Raw genomic sequence first — 8,567 nt, 5'->3', positions numbered from 1 at the left:
AGCAGTGAGATAACAGCTCTTAGGCTGGTTTTTTATAGCCCTTTCAGATTGCCCCCAGGTGGCCAATCCCTGTCAGAGTTTCCAGTTTCGGTTTCTCGAGCTCTGCAACATCTTTTCTCTTTCCCTCCAGCTCTGCTCAGAGACAACATCTCTGCTGAGCTGCCGACTGGCCAAAAAGTGTAATTCAAGTCGGAGACTTTCCGAATAGCTAAGAGTATTCAAAGCAGGTCAAACTAGAGTGAGATCCACAGCCCTACTGGACTTAGTGAAGCCCCATCACCAGCTCCTCTTGGGGCAGAAGGTCTTTCACAGTTTAATTCAATTAATAATAATGCCTACCACTCATTGAGCACTTGCAGCATACAAGGGCCAGGAAAGATATCCAATCCCACAACAGTCTTGTGAAGTACTAGAACTGTTTATCATCCTATTTTGCAGAAGAGGAGATTAAAACTTGTGGAACTGAAATCACTCCATTCCATTGTTCTCTCAGGCTGGCTGCTTCTGGGTGATGGGCATATGGTAAGACCAGAGAAGCCCATGTTCATGAGGCCATTGTCACATATCCTTTGCCATAAAATGAGTCTTCTGGCTCTGGGTAATGGATTGAGCATTCTTTCAACCTTTGGATGGCGGTGCTTGCAGAACTAGAAATGCAAACCATATTTGGAGTACATAATTCCAGTAAGGATGAATCATTGCTTTCTGCAAGGTGGAAGGTGGTTGATATAATTGACCTGCCCAGGGCGGGGCTGGCTGCCCTCCCTGACCAATGTTTCTATGCTGCTGCCTGCTGCTGGCTGGTTGACTAAATGTTGGCCGTTGTCAGGTCAGCCTCGATGAAAGGGAGCCCAAGTTGTTGGGTCCATTCATAGCCTCCATCCTTGCCACTATGGCCACCTTTTTATGGGTCTTTTGCAAAGCAACAGGGTGGCTAACTTTAGAGGCTGGCTGACATCCACAAGATGGGACATTTGGCCATCTGGCTGGAGAGCCTCGATGGTCTCTGGTGAGCATTAATGTGAGACACAAGATCTGCATACTTCGCACCCACTCCGATAAGTTCATCTATATGCCCCTTACCCAGACCTGCTTGTCTCTGAAATTCTGCTCTTTCTCTTTCTTTTTTTTTTTTTTTTTTTTTTTTTTTGCGGTACGCGGGCCTCTCACTCTCGTGGCCTCTCCCGTTGCGGAGCACAGGCTCCGGACGCGCAGGCTCAGCGGCCATGGCTCACGGGCCCAGCCGCTCCGCGGCATGCGGGATCTTCCCGGACCGGGGCACGAACCCGGGTCCTCTGCATCGGCAGGCGGACTCTCAACCACTGCGCCACCAGGGAAGCCCTGCTCTTTCTCTTTCAATGCCCTTGACCAACCAGCCAAGTCATTTGCCATTTACTAGGAATTAGTGTGTATCTGTGCTTCAATCATATCTTCCTCCATACAAAAGGAAGGACAAAGTATATTGCTTGGAGTTTTGCCCCCAGGAGTTTACTGCCATCCTTGAGGGCTACCCCCACTTGGGGTTGTAATAGAGTGGTCCATTTCCAGCTTGTGCCTATACTGACTTGTGTGTAAATTGGCTTCTACTCCCTTCCTTCTTTATCAATTTGCTATAGGGAACCCTCCATGAGGCCATAAGTATGAATTAAAGCAGAGGTGTCAGATCAACAGAGTTAGATGCCATGGGAGTCTGAGCTGCCTGTTCATTTGATTCACTCATGCCTCTGAACTCTTTGAGCCCAGATCTGAATGTACCACTTCCATCATACTGGATTGCTGCTGTGTCCATCCGATAACATCTAGCTTTAGACATACAGCCACCTGACATCTGGTGGTCACATGCTCAGTCACTGCTGGGGTCCAGTGACACATCAGAACCTTTTTGTTCAAATGGACCATGGTAATTATGGCGTTACTCCAGAATCCTAGGGGTCCTCACTGCAACTCTCCTATTTGAGCTTTCAGAGACTCCCCACAGAAACTTTATCCACCACAGATTCCTCCAGCAACATTGTATCTGCAAGATCATATAATCCAAAGTGGCCACATTGCCTGTTTTATGATCTGAACCTGCTATACAGCCCTGTGTTGGTCTGGCCACCACTCAGAATTGGCAGCTTTCCAGGCCACCTAATAAAGGGTTGGAGAAGTAGTTCTAAGTGTGTCCATTCTGTCTCCAAAATCTAAAGAGGCCCACCCAAAACTGTGCATTTTTCCAAGAGATATGTGAGGTGAGATAACTTGGTCTGGCATACCCCAAACCACTGAACCCCTAAAAATATTCCCAGTGTGGCAGGACCATGAATCTTAATGCAATGTATCTTCCACTCTCTGGCAAATATGGTGCTTACCATTTCCTGTTCATGTCCAATGAGCATGATGTCATCAATATAGTGGACCAATATGATGTTCTGTGGGATGTCAAGGTGATCAAGTTCCCTGAAGACTATAGATAACAGAGAGCTGGAAAGTCAACAAAGCCCTGAGGGGAGAGAGTGAAGATGCTCTCACTGTCATATTGTGATGTAAAGGCAAACTAACCACCTTTGTTCATCTCTTCTCTTGGGTATTGAAAAGAAAGCATTTTCTAAATCAATAACCACACACAAGTGCTCGAGATTGTGCTGCTATGTTCCAGGAAAGATACCACATCCAGGAGAACAGCTCTGATTGGGGCTATCACAAGGTTAAGTTCACAGTGCTCTATCCATCGTCTACCTGATCCATCTGTTTTCCTGGAGGCCAGACAGGTGAATTGAATGGGGAATCCAAGCTCAGCCAAAGTATTAGATCAGAAATAATACTGTACAAATCAGCTGTAGGGCAGTGTAATGGTTAATTTTACGTGTTAACTTGGCTAGGCCACAGTACCCGGATATTTGGTCAAACGCTACTCTAGATGTTGCTGGGAGGTAGTTTTTACATGAGATTTATATTTAAATCAGTATACTTTGAGTAGAGCAGATTACCTTCCATAATGTGGGTGAGCCTCATTCAGTCAGTTAAAAGCCTTAAGAGCAAAAAAAACCTGACTCCCCCTTGGAAGAGGGAATTCTGCCTGCAGTCCGCCGTCCAGCTCAAGTTGTAACATCAATTCTTCCCTGGGTCGCCAAGTGGCCAGCCTACCCTGCAGATTGTGCACTTGCCGGCCTCCACAATTGCATGAGCTAATTCCTTAAAATAAATCACTCCTTTACTGTATATGTACACACCCTATTGGTTCTGTTTCTTTGGAGAACTCTGACTAATACAGGGAGTTTCAGGAGCTTCTGCTTGGCTTTTCCTATCATTATAGCCTTTACTCTGCAGATTGTGGAATCAGTGAAAGGATTCTGTCAGTTTCTTTGGGACCCATTGGACTTAGACTAAACTCCATCTCTATCACCTGCCCTCCTTTACTCCCTGCTCTAGCCAGAGAACTCTGTTTTGTGTCAATTCAGACTCCATTTCTTTAACAATCTTTCAATATTCTGAATATTGTCCTTTTCCCAATGCACAATTATCCTGGTAAATGACAGCAGATTCCTTTGGGGAAGGATTGGAGGAATATTTACTACATATAATTATGGTATCACTGTAGAGTTGTTTCTTTAGGGGGATGGCCTCTGCTGTAGCTAAGGGGTTCTGGCTCTGTGAACTTAGATCTAGAATCTAGATGAGGGACTGTGGTTATCCATTGTAGCAGCTGATGTCAGTCGTCTGCTTACCAGCTCCTGATTTTTTTAAAAAATATGAAAATAGAGGATCACCCAGTCAGCTGTCCATCCATCCCATCCCCATAACAACTTGCCATAGATTCCTGCAGATCGAGGCATCCTCATTGTCACTCTGGCCTCACTACCCTTGACAGTAATTATATTCACCTGGTCTTGGATGCCACCTCTGCCATTCTGGAATCCCAACATTAGTATTGATATCAGGGATCCCAATTCCATGGCAGCATCTCTTACTCTTAATCCTAGGGTACCCAAAACAGTCACAACTGAGCTACTCAGAAGTGCTGGTGTCCCCTTTATCAGTGAGTTCGTTTTTGACTTAGTGCAGAGGGTGTCGTGTGGGCCCTCCTAGAGAACATGGGTGCTGAGTTCTTAGATCTTACATTCCCACCTCCCTGAACTTTCTGACCTCTTCTTAATACTCTACCAAGGAAGTTCTAGCATCTTGACCTCATTTATTGTAGGTCATCATCCTGCTTTAAGGAACCATCCCTGCAAACTATTAAGATCATATTTCAATCATCTATTGCTGAATAACAAACCACCCAAAACTTAAAGCCTTAACACAACAGCAGTTTATTATTTCTCACAATTCTGCAGCCTGGGTTAGGCTCAACTGGGTGTTCGTACGCTTCATGTATTGTTTGTAGGTGTTGCAGGAGGTACAATGTCCAGGATGTCCTTTTCACTTACATAAATGGCAGCTCAGCTGGGATGGACGGAACATCTGGGCTGGTCAGGCGTCTCTCTTTCTCAGCATGGTGTCTCTTCACAGTGTAAGGGTGTCCGTGTGGTTGGATTTCTTACATGGTGGCTGGCATCCAAGAGGGAGGAAATGGAAGCTGCCAGTCTTCTCAAAGGCCAGGTCTGGCACTGGAACAGTGTCACTTCTACCATATTCTGTTGGTTATGGCAAGTTGTAGGCCAGTCCAAATTCAAGGAAAGGAGGAAAATAGACTCCATCTTCTGATGTGAGGAGTGGCATGTACATAGATGGAGAGAAGGAATTGATGGTGACCCTGTTTGGAAATTACCAGAGACCAGCTCAGGCATCCTGGCAAGCATATTAAAGCCTGACTTACTCAAGTGTGGTCCATGACGATGTATTCCCCATTAGCCAGTCTTATACTCTGCCATGCCTGCCCCCTCACTGCCATGTCTAAAACTCCCAAGATCACTCCCACATATATTAGCCAGGCCTTTTGATTCCTTTGATGTGTAGCTTATTTTTCCTGGGTCAGGACTTAAATCTCCCCACTTAGGATTTGCTAGGAACTGACCCCAGTTATTTGAGTGTGTGATAGGAGTGACATTTGTATTAAGGAGAACAAATATCTTATGAAGGACCTGCTTCATGTGAGATTATTGTATAGTCTCAAGGAAGTGAGAAACTTATTCCTTAGCAAGAGGGCAGGGGCTGCTTCTGCCACGCAGGAGCACTTATGAGATAAAGATTCTTGTGTTTGTCTACCCTGATGTCCCTAGCCCAGGTCTCAGGATCCTACTCTTTCCCTATCAGGGCCTTGACTACGACATAGGAGATCTACTGACACGGTACATTTAGAGACCTTTGCAACTCTGCCACTTATAATGTGATTGGCTGTGATTATTTTTTCTACATAGCCTTCCCTTCACCACAAGTGAAAGCTTTACTAATTGTGATGCCAGCTGAAGGGCAAAGTTATTATCACTCCATCTACTACCAACAATGAGATCCCTATTGCTTTCACATGGGTGAGAAATTCAACTACAAAATCACACCCCGGAGGTCTGTTTTCTACGACCTCTTCTGGTACTAAATGTCAACCTATGTTCCTTAGGAAATGGAGCCTGAATCAAAGGTTGTACACTGATGCTTTCTTGGGTGTTTCAATCCCAAGGAAGCAAAAGTGAGGGGGAGAACAGAAGTGAAACAGAGAAAGAAGGAAAGAAATATAAGCTCTTACATTACTTAGCTGGCCAGAGCCCCACAGAAATCAAGGCCAGTTGCTCAGTCACATGGGATCTCTTCAAAGAGGTCACATGGAACCACTATGTCTTGGAATAGTCCATAGTAAGGAAGAAGAGTGAGGAATTTATCTGTCATCAATTTTTCATTGTCTAGTCTCATGGTTGCCAACAGGGTCTTAACAGTCTGCCCTTTGGAACCGTGTTAACTCCTTCCACTGGGCTGTTGCTGGGGAAGCCAGAGCCTTCATAATCCCAGTTGGGTCAGACATGAGTGCCAAAGCTTCTGGTGTTCCTACTGTAGCAGGCTTAATTGAGTTCATGCCAAAGACTAGCTCTTGCCTCCTGATGATGCTGAGGCAGCCAGTAACGTCTGGCAATGAGGCAAGGATGTTGACTGCTGAGAGACATCTAAACTGAATCTGGTACAATTAAAGGAAAGACTTTGTCATTTACTTAGAATGAGATGGGAAGCTATTGGAGAGATTTAAGCAGAGGAGTGACATGTCTGAAAAGCTTTCACAGGATCACTCTGGCTTTCCAGGAGGGCAGGGACAGAAGCAAGGGGACCAGTTAGGAGTCAGTTGCAATAATCCAGATGTATCCATCAGGGTTCCATCAGAGAAGCAGAACCATTAAGAGTGGTAAGAATAAGGGATTTATTATACATATTTGATTATATGCAATTATGGGTGCTGGTTACACAGTTTACGTACAGCTGTTGTTTGTGTTTCTGGTATTGGGTTAGGAGTCAACAGGGAAGTCCTAAATGATGGGTGTCCTGAAAGATGGACATGAAGTGGTGGAGGGCAAGGTCAAGCTGGCACCCATGAAGGTGAACTGGAATCTATGAGGACAAACTAGACCTCCACCCCCGCATTTCTCTCTCCCCACCTCTAAGCCTCCAATTTTGATGATGACTGGCAAGAGAAGCTGGTGCCTTTCATCAATACACACCTACCCTGGAGCTGCAGAAGCTGAAGGCAGAGGTCTGGGAGGGGAGGGGGTGCTGGAGGAGCTATGGCCCAGCTGCTGCCTTACACTGACAAGGGGAGCCAACAGATCAGTGAAAACATGCATGAACTGCAGCAGCACTTGACCCTGTACTAGCCTTCCAAGCGTAAGCATGTCTACAGCTTCACGTCCACCTCCTAAATCCTGCCTAAATCTCCCTCTGTGGCCAATTCTCATCCTAAACTATACAAGAAAAGGAACTCCGGGAAACATAGCTGCAGCTTGGTTGAGTTGACATAATACAAAGCCCACCACACCAGATGAGAAATTGAAATGGCTTGGACCAGAGTATTGGCAACAGGGGTGTAAGAAGTGCTTGAATTCTGGAAGTATCCTGACTATCCCTCACTATCTGAATCTATGTGGTTTCTGAGCTTGGATGGTGAGCTCTGATGTGAGAGTGGTCATGTCACCTTGAGTTTGATGAGGGAGAAGCAAACAGGCCCACCACTCACTTCTACAGGGCCTGGGACAATGATATAAATGGATGCTCACCTACCAGATGTCTAAATATTTAAAACTCTAAATCAAGACAAAAACCTATTACTTAAGGTATATTTTATCTTCATACCTTAACAAATATAGCTTCATAACAACAAAATGAAAAAAAATATAAAAACCTATGGTTTTTATATGACTGAAAGTCTATTAAAACGACTGAATATTAGTACATACCTGGGTGTTCTATTGGTGGACTGGAAATACTTGGATGAGGAGTAAGAAAATATGTACACAATTAATAATTTATGTATTTATTCCATATAAGAAAGAAAAAAAAAGGAGACTGGCCTGGCACTCAGAGCTAGGTCATGTTATTGAACATAAATGACCACACAGAATACCAGTCTCAGACAAGATTACTCTGACACCATGATAAAATGAGACAAAACAAGGCCACTTTATATTTTGTCTAAGCATAGACAAGTCAAAATATCAAACAACCCCACCTTAGCTAAAATGAGTGACTTCTACTTCTTACCAATTCGTTTTAGCCTTGGGCTAGTCTCTTCCTTCTATAGATCAAACTTACATCCCCAATCATAGCATTGTCCTTGCTTTCTATCTTTTAAAAAAAAATATTTATTTATTTATTTGGCTGCGCCAGTTCTTAGTTGCAGCATGTGGGATCTTAGTTGTGGCATGTGGAATCTTTAGTTGTGGCTTGTGAACTCTTAGTTGTGGCATGCAGGATCTAGTTCCCTGACCAGGGATGGAACCTGGGCCCCCTGCATTGGGAGTGCAGCGTCCTAGCCACTGGACCACCAGGGAAGTCCCTGCCCTTGCTTCTAACATCCAATCTAGAGCAATTCCTCACTTTCTTAGACCTTCCCCCAAGTCATTCAACCCTAGTCCAGATCCTATAATAGGTTCTTCCTAACACCCTCTGAGACAGCCTATGATTCCCAGTGATATGTATTCTCCCTCACTGCTGGGAGTTATAAATCCAATTCATTTAACTACAGGTGTGTTTCTGCTGGTCTTTGGCTGAAGGATATTGACACACCTACAATGTATTTTTCTTGATTTTGTTTCAGCAAAATTACTAATATTTTTTCATAATTAAAAATTCCACATAATTTGTGTTCTCTTGACAGCACTGGAAAACTATAACCTGTGGGCCAAATTAGACCTTTTGCCTGTTTTTGTAAATAAAGTTTTATTGGAACACAGCCACATTAATTCATTTATGTATTGTCTATGGCTGCTTTCATGCTACAATGGCAGAGTAGTTACGACAGAGAATGCAATGACCAACAAAGCCTAAAATATTTAGTATCTCTCCATTACAGAAATGTTTACCAACCTCTGATTTAAAGAATTAAAATGTAATTGTTTTCAGAATACACAAAATTTGAATATATTTTCATCAAAAGATTAACTAAAATATTA

At 43.9% G+C, this 8,567-nt stretch overlaps 1 non-coding gene across 1 annotated transcript; it reads right to left on the bottom strand.

Moving 5' to 3' along the window:
* Positions 1 to 7,873: 7,873 nt before the first annotated feature.
* Positions 7,874 to 7,946, bottom strand: TRNAG-CCC (transfer RNA glycine (anticodon CCC)). The gene has a single exon. It is a non-coding gene; the product is annotated as a tRNA-Gly (tRNA).
* Positions 7,947 to 8,567: the final 621 nt, after the last annotated feature.

Source organism: Kogia breviceps, chromosome 1 (assembly GCF_026419965.1).
Source record: "Kogia breviceps isolate mKogBre1 chromosome 1, mKogBre1 haplotype 1, whole genome shotgun sequence".
NCBI classification, from domain to species: Eukaryota; Metazoa; Chordata; class Mammalia; order Artiodactyla; family Physeteridae; genus Kogia; species Kogia breviceps.
This window is presented reverse-complemented; position numbering and strand designations above follow the sequence as displayed.